Raw genomic sequence first — 8,869 nt, 5'->3', positions numbered from 1 at the left:
CTTTCTGGTAGAAAGGCGGCCTCTTGCGTGGGCCGATTTTCTGTTATTGTTCTTTTAATATTTCAGTCTCAGAAGATTTAACATAAAAGGCATGCGTTGTCGGTGTTTTGTTTCATGACATTTGTTTCTGGGCCGTCATTCTCAAAATTCCGAGCAATAAGTTTGTAAAGAATGTACGCAAGACAAGGGGCGCTATAACGTAAAATGATTCTAAACTGTTTTGATTCCAATTTCCGCAACCCGCCGTGGTTGCTCAGTGGCTATGGTGTTCGGATGCTGAGCACGAGGTCGCGGGATCGAATCCCGGCCACGACGGCCGCATTTCGATGGGGGCGAAATGCGAAAACATCCGTGTACTTAGATTTAGGTGCACGTTAAAGAACCCCAGGTGGTCCAAATTTCCGGAGTCCCCCACTACGGTGTGCCTCATAATCAGTTCGCTGTTTTGGCACGTAAAACCCTATAATTTAATTTAAATTTTTTCCAATTTCTGAAATCAGCCTCCACGATTGGTAAAAACATTTTCGGGTCACTCCCAACTTCGCCTGTCTGTCACGCGACGTCACGAAAACCGCGATAGCTCTCCATCTGATATAACGTGTACACACTGATTATGCATGATTAAACCGCACAAACGAAAAATAATCATCCCTGATTCGACGCCTTTTCACCATTAGCCCTCTGCTATTGGTCCAATGTTTTCTGGCTACGCCCACTTCGCCTGTCTGTCACGCGACCTCACAACACCGCGAGAACTCACCACGCCTAATTGACGTGTACGCGAAAAAAAATGCATTAATATGCCTAACAAAATTGAAAATTTTTCTGAATAGGCACAGACTGCCCCGTTCCGAAAGGAATAGAAGATGACTGCCCGCCGATCGCTCAGGCCCCCGCTACTCGCACCTGCCGGTGAGCATGTATTTATTTGCGCATGATAAACCTTTTGGGTGGCAGTAAAACGTTATCGAGTCCTTTCGGCATGCATACATCGCTCTGCCAACTCTTTCTTGCTGAGGATCCGTTTTAGCGGCATTCTTATCCTCCCGTTGCACGCCGCCGCGATTTTCGACCAGCCACCGCAAGCTAAGTAAGGCGAAGCGGACCAATCGGAAAAGCCGACACCAGCCTCTTCATGCGGTTATCTATTTTTACTGTGCTGGCTGGGCCCCATCGAAACCCTCTCCACTAGAGCATGCTCCTCGCCTCTTGTCAGCCAATTAGATAAGAAAAACCGGTGAGTGTAGACAATGTTATTGGTTTTGAAAGCCAACAAAGGTGACCTCCTATAAACGAGGAGAGTGTTTGATTGGGTTGTTATGACAACGCTTCGGGTCACCGTCCGATGCTTGCGTCAGTGGTTACGTAAACTTGACGTCAGGAGTTTGGAATCAAAACAGTTTGGAATCATTTTACGTTATAGCGCCCAAGGTATGAGCAACTTTTGTGATTGAAGAACTTTGGTGCCGTATAGAATATATATATACGGCAATTTTCACTCAAGGGATGCCAACGCAGGCTACGATGCCGACACCGGATTTTCTACGACACGGGGCCCTTAACGCTGTCGCGTTAGGCGGCAAAGGGTCACCGTCTATGTTACACCGATTCCGTGCAGATTTCCGGCTTCGCAGTTCGTATGAAGCGGAGTATGATGTCACTCCTCTTCAAATAAACCGTTCTCAAATGCACGTGACGTGGCCGGAACCAAGAAAAGGGAACGTAAACGCAAGCAGAGAAGCACACTTGTTCAGTGTGGTGTCATGATTGTGATTACGGTTTGCACTGCAAGCATATGACAAAGTGTCTTCCCCGAATAACCACAGAATAAGGGAGTAACTCGACCTCTTCTTCCCACTCCTGCAGTTGGGCCATGTGACAAATGATAAAGTTTTTTTTATGATGATGATCATGTCATCATCATCATAATATTTATTACTATTATCCCCATCATCATCATTATCATCCACTTTGAAACAGCCGGTGTCGTGGTAGGTTATACGACCAAGATAGTTTTTTTAACCTTTCTGTGTCTTAATTTTTCAGCTAAGCTAAATCATTAAAAAATAGAAAGTCCGCTTCGTTGCCCGTTATCTCTTCTTTACACCACCAGTCAAACATTCAGCCATCAGTTACTGGTCTGTACCGCAGATCCATTCACGTTTCCCCATGTTCCCTAAAACCAAAGGCCACGGGCAGGATAACTATACGTTATTACTGGGTGGATACTCTGACCTTCGAGCACAACATTTTCAATGGTGTCCGCGCCATTTCCACCCGCTATAGACAAATCTTCATCTGAAAATGTTCTACAATAATTCCGTGTTTGGGACACCCTGACCCGGCTTCGAACAATAGGGCACAATAGAGAATAAAGCTGGTTTCCTCTCCATTGCGCCTATTTAGTATACTGTTACTGCATATCCGACTTTACGCTAGCAAAATACTTACTGGTTAGTTACCTTCTAGTTAGTTAACACCACCTCATCAAAAACAAAAAAAAAGTTACAAACGAGGACATACTGCACTCCAGTAATGTGGAATATACTATATCCAGATATATACACGACAAACGAATGCAAGTAATGCGGCTCAAGAGCAACTGTTGAGCATATGCTGTGGGAATGCCAAGGGCTAACGAGTAGAAACGGGGAGACAGCCTCTAGCGAAAGCCTCGGCGCGCGTTGGTGTGCTGTGCTGCTCAGCTCAGCTCAGCCCCAGAAGATCAACTGTGGACAGTCCAGCGGGCCGACGACGCCGCCAGAGCCCAAGGGCTCGTAGCAGACGCCTAGGCAGGGTGAAGCCCACCCTATTGTCACGTAGTAGTGGCGGCAAAGAAAACAGTCGTAAAACTGTGTATGACGAAACTGGTTGTTTATTGGGCGAACCTGTGCCCACAAAAGCAAGCTACACTCGAAGCACAACGATAGCGGCGAACACAGTCGGCGATCGTCGAAAATCTGATCAGCGGCGAAACGCGTTGGCTTTTATACATGAGTCATCGAAGGTTCCAGAATAATCCCTGGTACGCGCGTGTCTTCCAGAAAGTTCTAGACAATTCGCGTCGCTCATACAATCAGATAACATAAGCGTCGGTGAAAACAGGCAACGGAAAGAAGCATCGATAACGTTCTAGAAACTTCCGATACAGGCGCGTCCTGCGCCGAGCGATAACGTTTAACATTTGTTAGCCGGTGGAAAGCAGCCACCGGTGAAAGATAAACATGTATACGTGTCAATACCCTCCCCTTAAAAAGCATCGTCCCGATGCTACAAACAAATGTGAAAGCGAAAACAAAACCACGCGTAACAAAGTACCTAAGTTCGTCAGCGGGCGTAGAAAGGCTTAAGACGCACCACGTGGATGACTTCGGGTCGTGCGCGGCGCCGCTGTGATTGCGAAATGCCGTCTGGCATGACCTCATAGTCCAGTGCGCCAATCCGTCGGATAATCTTGTAGGGTCCGAAATAGCGTCGTAGCAGTTTCTCGCTAAGTCCTCGCCGGCGTATCGGAGTCCAGACCCAAACACGGTCGCCGGGCTGGTACTCGACGTAGCGTCGTCGTAAATTGTAGTGTCGGCTGTCGGTCCTCTGCTGGTTCTTGATGCGCAGGCGGGCGAGCTGTCGACCTTCTTCGGCACGCTGCAAATAGCTGGCAACGTCGAGATTGTCTTCGTCGGTGACGTCCGGTAGCATGGCGTCAAGCGTCGTTGCCCGATTCCTTCCGTAGACCACGTTGAACGGCGCCACGTGCGTCGTTTCTTGCATGGCCGTGTTGTATGCGAAGGTCACGTACGGAAGGATGGCATCCCACGTCTTGTGTTCGACGTCGACGTACATTGCCAGCATGTCGGCGATGGTCTTATTTAGGCGCTCGGTGAGGCCATTCGTCTGCGGGTGGTAGGCGGTGGTCCGGCGATGGCTTGTCTGGCAGTAGCGCAGGATGGCTTGAGTTAGTTCAGCCGTGAAGGCCGTACCTCTGTCGGTGATGAGGACTTCTGGGGCACCGTGACGCAGGAGGATGTTCTCAACGAAGAATCAGGCTACCTCCGCGGCACTGCCTTTGGGCAAGGCTTTTGTTTCGGCGTAGCGGGTGAGGTAGTCCGTAGCTACGACGATCCATTTATTCCCGGACGTCGACGTCGGAAAATGCCCCAGTAAGTCCATCCCGAGCTGCTGGAACGGTCGGCGAGGTGGCTCGATCGGCTGTAGAAGTCCGGCTGGCCTTGTCGGCGGTGTTTTGCGCCGCTGACAGTCTCGGCATGTCCTTACGTAGTGGGCGACGTCGGCAAAAAGGCGAGGCCAGTAGTATTTTTCTTGTATCCTCGCAAGCATGCGGGAAAAACCGAGGTGTCCAGCCGTTGGGTCGTCATTGAGAGCTTGCAGAACCTCTGGACGCAATGCTGAGGTACCACGAGGAGGTAGTTGGCTCGGAGAGGCGAGAAGTTCTTCTTTAGGAGAATGTCGTTTTGCAAGAAAAACGACGCCAATCCGCGCCTGAACACGTTCGGCACAATGACGGTCTTGCCTTCCAGGTAGTCTACAAGGCTCCTTAGTTCCGAGTCGGCTCGCTGTTGTTCGGCGAATTCGTCGGCACTGATGGGTCCCAAGAAAGTGTCGTCATCCTGGTCGTCGTGTGGAGGCGGTTCGACGGGGGCGCGAGACAAGCAGTCGGCGTCAGAGTGCTTTCGCCCGGACTTGTAAACGACGGTGATGTCGAATGCTTGAAGTCTCAGACTTCATCGTGCGAGGCGACCTGAAGGATCCTTCAAGTTAGCTAGCCAACACAAGGCGTGGTGGTCGCTCACAACTTTGAAGGGCCTGCCATAGAGGTAAGGGCGAAACTTTGATGTAGCCCAGATGATGGCGAGGCACCCCTTTTCTGTTGTGGAATAATTTGCTTCCGCCTTCGATAGCGACCGGCTAGCGTAAGTTACAGCCCTTTCTAGTCCGTCAGTCCTCTGCACAAGAACGGCGCCGAGTCCTACGCTGCTTGCGTCGGTGTGGACTTCGGTATCGGCGTTTTCGTCGAAATGCGCAAGTATTGGCGGCGATTGCAGGCGTCGCCTCAGTTCTTCAAATGCTTCGACTTGCGGCGTCTCCCACTTGAACTCGACGTCGGCCTTCGCGAGATACGTCAGTGGCTCAGCGATCCGTGAAAAATTCTTGACGAAGCGCCTGTAATAGGCGCACAGTCCAAGAAATCTACGCACTGCCTTCTTGTCAGGGGGCGGAGGAAAGTTGAAGATGGCCGCAGTTTTCTGAGGGTCGGGGCGCACTCCAGACTTGTTGATGACGTGGCCCAAAAACAAGAGCTCCTCATGTGCGAAGCAGCACTTTTCTGGCTTTAACGTGAGTCCGGAGGTTTTGATTGCTTGAAGAACTGTTTCAAGGCGCCGCAGGTGTTCTTCGAAGCTTGAGGCAAACACAACGACGTCGTCCAAATAGACCGAGGCAAGTCTGCCACTTCAAGCCTGCCAATACTGTATCCATGACGCGTTGGAAAGTCGCAGGTGCCGAGCAAAGACCAAACGGCATGACCTTGAACTCGAACAGTCCGTCTGGTGTTATAAAGGCCGTCTTTTCCCGCTCCCTGTCGTCGACTTCGATTTGCCAGTAGCCGGTTTTGAGGTCCATCGACGAAAAATACTTTGCGTTGTAGAGTCGATCCAAGGCGTTGTCAATCCGTGGGAGGGGGTATACGTCCTTCTTCGTGATCTTGTTGAGGCGACGATAATCGACGCAGAAACGTAGGGTTCCATCCTTCTTCTTCACTAACACCACGGGGGACGCCCACGGACTCTTGGACGGCTGCATGATGTCGTCGCGTAGCATTTCGTCAACTTGTTACCTTATGGCCTCGCGTTCGCGCGCCGAAACTCGGTACGGGCTCTGACGGAGTGGCCGGACATTTTTGTCGGTTATGATGCGGTGCTTGGCGACAGGGGTTTGTCGAACTTTTGATGACGACGAGAAGCAGTCCTTGTATTGCAGGAGCAGAGCTTTTAGTTGTTCTTTCTTATGCCTGGGAAGGTTCTGATTGACGTCGAAAGTTGGTTCCGGTATTATAGTCGTCGTTGCAGGTGCACTGGAATCCGTGAAGGCGAAAGCACTGCTGGCTTGTACTATTTCGTCGATGTAGGCGACCGTGGTGCCTTTGTTAATGTGCTTGTATTCGGGGCTGAAGTTCGTGAGCATCACCCTTGCTTTCCCTGCACGTAGCTCAGCTATGCCTCTAGCGACGCAAATTTCACGGTCGAGCAGTAAGTGATGATCGCCCTCGATGATGCCCTCCATGTCTGCAGGCACTTCGGTACCGACGGAAATCATTACGCTGGAGCGAGGCGGAACGGTGACTTGTTCTTCAAGCACATTCAAGGCATGGTAACTTATGCTTGTAGCCGGTGGTATCGCGTTGCGCGTTGAAAGCGTTATCGACTTGGACCTTAAGTCGATAACTGCACCGTGTTGATTTAGAAAGTCCATGCCTAGGATGACATCCCTGGAGCAGTGGGGCAGGATTACGAAGCTCGATGGGTAAGTGCGGTTGTTTACCGTGACTCGCGCTGTGCAGATTCCAGCCGGCGATATTAGGTGGCCTCGCGCTGTCCGGATATCAGGTCCTTGCCAGGCCGTTTTCACCTTCTTCAACTTGGCGGCGAACGCGCCACTGAAAACGGAATAGTCGGCTCCAGTGTCGACGAGAGCGGTGACGCTATGACCATCGATTAGCACGTCTGAGTCGGTAGCACGTCGTCTAGCGTTACGGTTAAGTCGTGGCGTCGGATCACGGCTGCGTCGGCTTGCTCCGCTGCTGCTACGTCGCGTCGGCCGGTCTTGCGGCGGCGAAGTGTTGTTTTCAAGGCTCTTTCCAGGCGGCGTCTCGATACCTCGTCGTGATGATTCGCGAATCTTTTTCGTCGTCGGCGGAGGATCTTCGGCATTGCTTCGTACAGCAACCGCACCTCCATCCGTTGCTGCCTTTAGTTTCCCGGATAGGGGCTCACGGACCGGCCCCGAGCTGGGCCAGTGTATGGTCGGTGCTGCCGCGACAGGTAGCGTCCTGGTGACGGCGAGCGTGAGGGTCGTCGTGGTTGCCACTGGGCTCCGGTGAGGTAGTCAGCGATGTCGCGTGGTCGCGCGCCAAGCTGTGGACGTGGCGCGTTGACGGCGAACCCTCGTAGGCCCATCTCGCGGTATGGGCATCGGCGGTAGACATGGCCGGCTTCCCCGCAGTGATAGCAGAGCGGGCGGTGGTCGGGCGCGCGCCAAATGTCCGTCTTCCTCTGGTAGCTGCGCTGGGCGACGGGCGGGCGTGCTGGCGGCGGCGGCGGTGGACGACGGAACTGCGGCGTTACGGGGCCCTGGCGCGAGCGCGGAGGGGGGCCTTGACGACGGGCGACGGCGGCGTAGGTCATCGCTTGCGGCTGTGGTTGAGGCGATGCCGGAACTTCTGGCACTTCCAGTGACCGCTGAATCTCTTCTTTAACTATGACAGCGATCGAAGTTACCTGAGGCTGCGACCTTGGGAATAATTTCTGCAGCTCTTCCCGTGCAACCGCTCTGATCGTCTCGCGCAGGTCGTAGGGGGCCTAGCGCTTGAGCTTCGGCGTAGTTTGTCAGTGCACGGCGGTTGTATTGCCTGGCTCGCATTTCAAGCGTCTTCTCGATCGTTGTGACCTCCGAAACAAATTCTGCCACAGTCTTGGGCGGGTTGCGCATCAATCCGGTGAATAGATGCTCTTTGACTTCCCGCATCAAGAACCGAACTTTCTTTTCCTCAGACATATCGGGGTCGGCATGGCGGAAGAGTCGAGACATCTCCTCCGTGAAGATCGCGATGTTCTCGTTCGGCAATTGCACTCTGGTTTCTAATAAAACTTCGGCCCGTTCCTTTCGCACAACATTCGTGAAGGTCCTCACGAAGTTCTCACGAAATAGGTCCCACGTCACCAGGGTGGTCTCTCTGTTCTCAAACAAGGTCCGAGCAGCGTCATCCAATGAAAAATAAACATGGCGCAGCTTGTCGTCGTCGCTCCATTTGTTGAACGTCCCGGTCCTCTCATATGTCTCCAGCCAGGTTTCAGGGTCTTCAGCCGATGATCCACGAAAGGTCGGTGGCTCCCGAGGTTGTTGCAGCAGGATGGGGGACGCTGGTGCTGCCATTCTGGTCGATGACTTGACCTTGATTACAGTGGTATTTTCGGGAAGAAGTCCGTACTCCGGCAGAAGTCCTTGCTGCCTACGGCTAGCTCGCTGGTCCTTGGCGACTTTGGTCTCGTCCTCCGGTTTCGGGCTTGGGTCGCGGCTTTGCGGGGGCGTTCGGTGCATGAACGAACTAGCACCTCCACCAGATGTCACGTAGTAGTGACGGTAAAGAAAACAGTCTAAAAACTGTGCATGACGAAACTGGTTGTTTATTGGGCGAACCTGTGCCCACAAAAGCAAGCTACACTCAAAACACAACGATAGCGGCGAACACAGTCGGCGATCGTCGAAAATCTGATCAGCGGCGAAACGCGTTGGCTTTTATACATGAGTCATCGAAGGTTCCAGAATAATCCCTGGTACGCGCGTGTCTTCCAGAAAGTTCTAGACAATTCGCGTCGCTCATACAATCAGATAACATAAGCGTTGGTGAAAACAGGCAACGGAAAGAAGCATCGATAACGTTCTAGAAACTTCCGATAGGGGCGCGTCCTGCGCCGAGCGATAACGTTTAACATTTGTTAGCCGGTGGAAAGCGGCCACCGGTGAAAGATAAACATGTATACGTGTCGCTATTAACTTGCTGGACAAAAATAAAGTTTTATTGCAATAGCAATTATATGGACACTTCAAGCGGATTTCTGCCGTCGCCGTCGCCGTG

Source organism: Dermacentor silvarum, chromosome 1 (assembly GCF_013339745.2).
Source record: "Dermacentor silvarum isolate Dsil-2018 chromosome 1, BIME_Dsil_1.4, whole genome shotgun sequence".
NCBI lineage: Eukaryota > Metazoa > Arthropoda > Arachnida > Ixodida > Ixodidae > Dermacentor > Dermacentor silvarum.
This window is presented reverse-complemented; position numbering follows the sequence as displayed.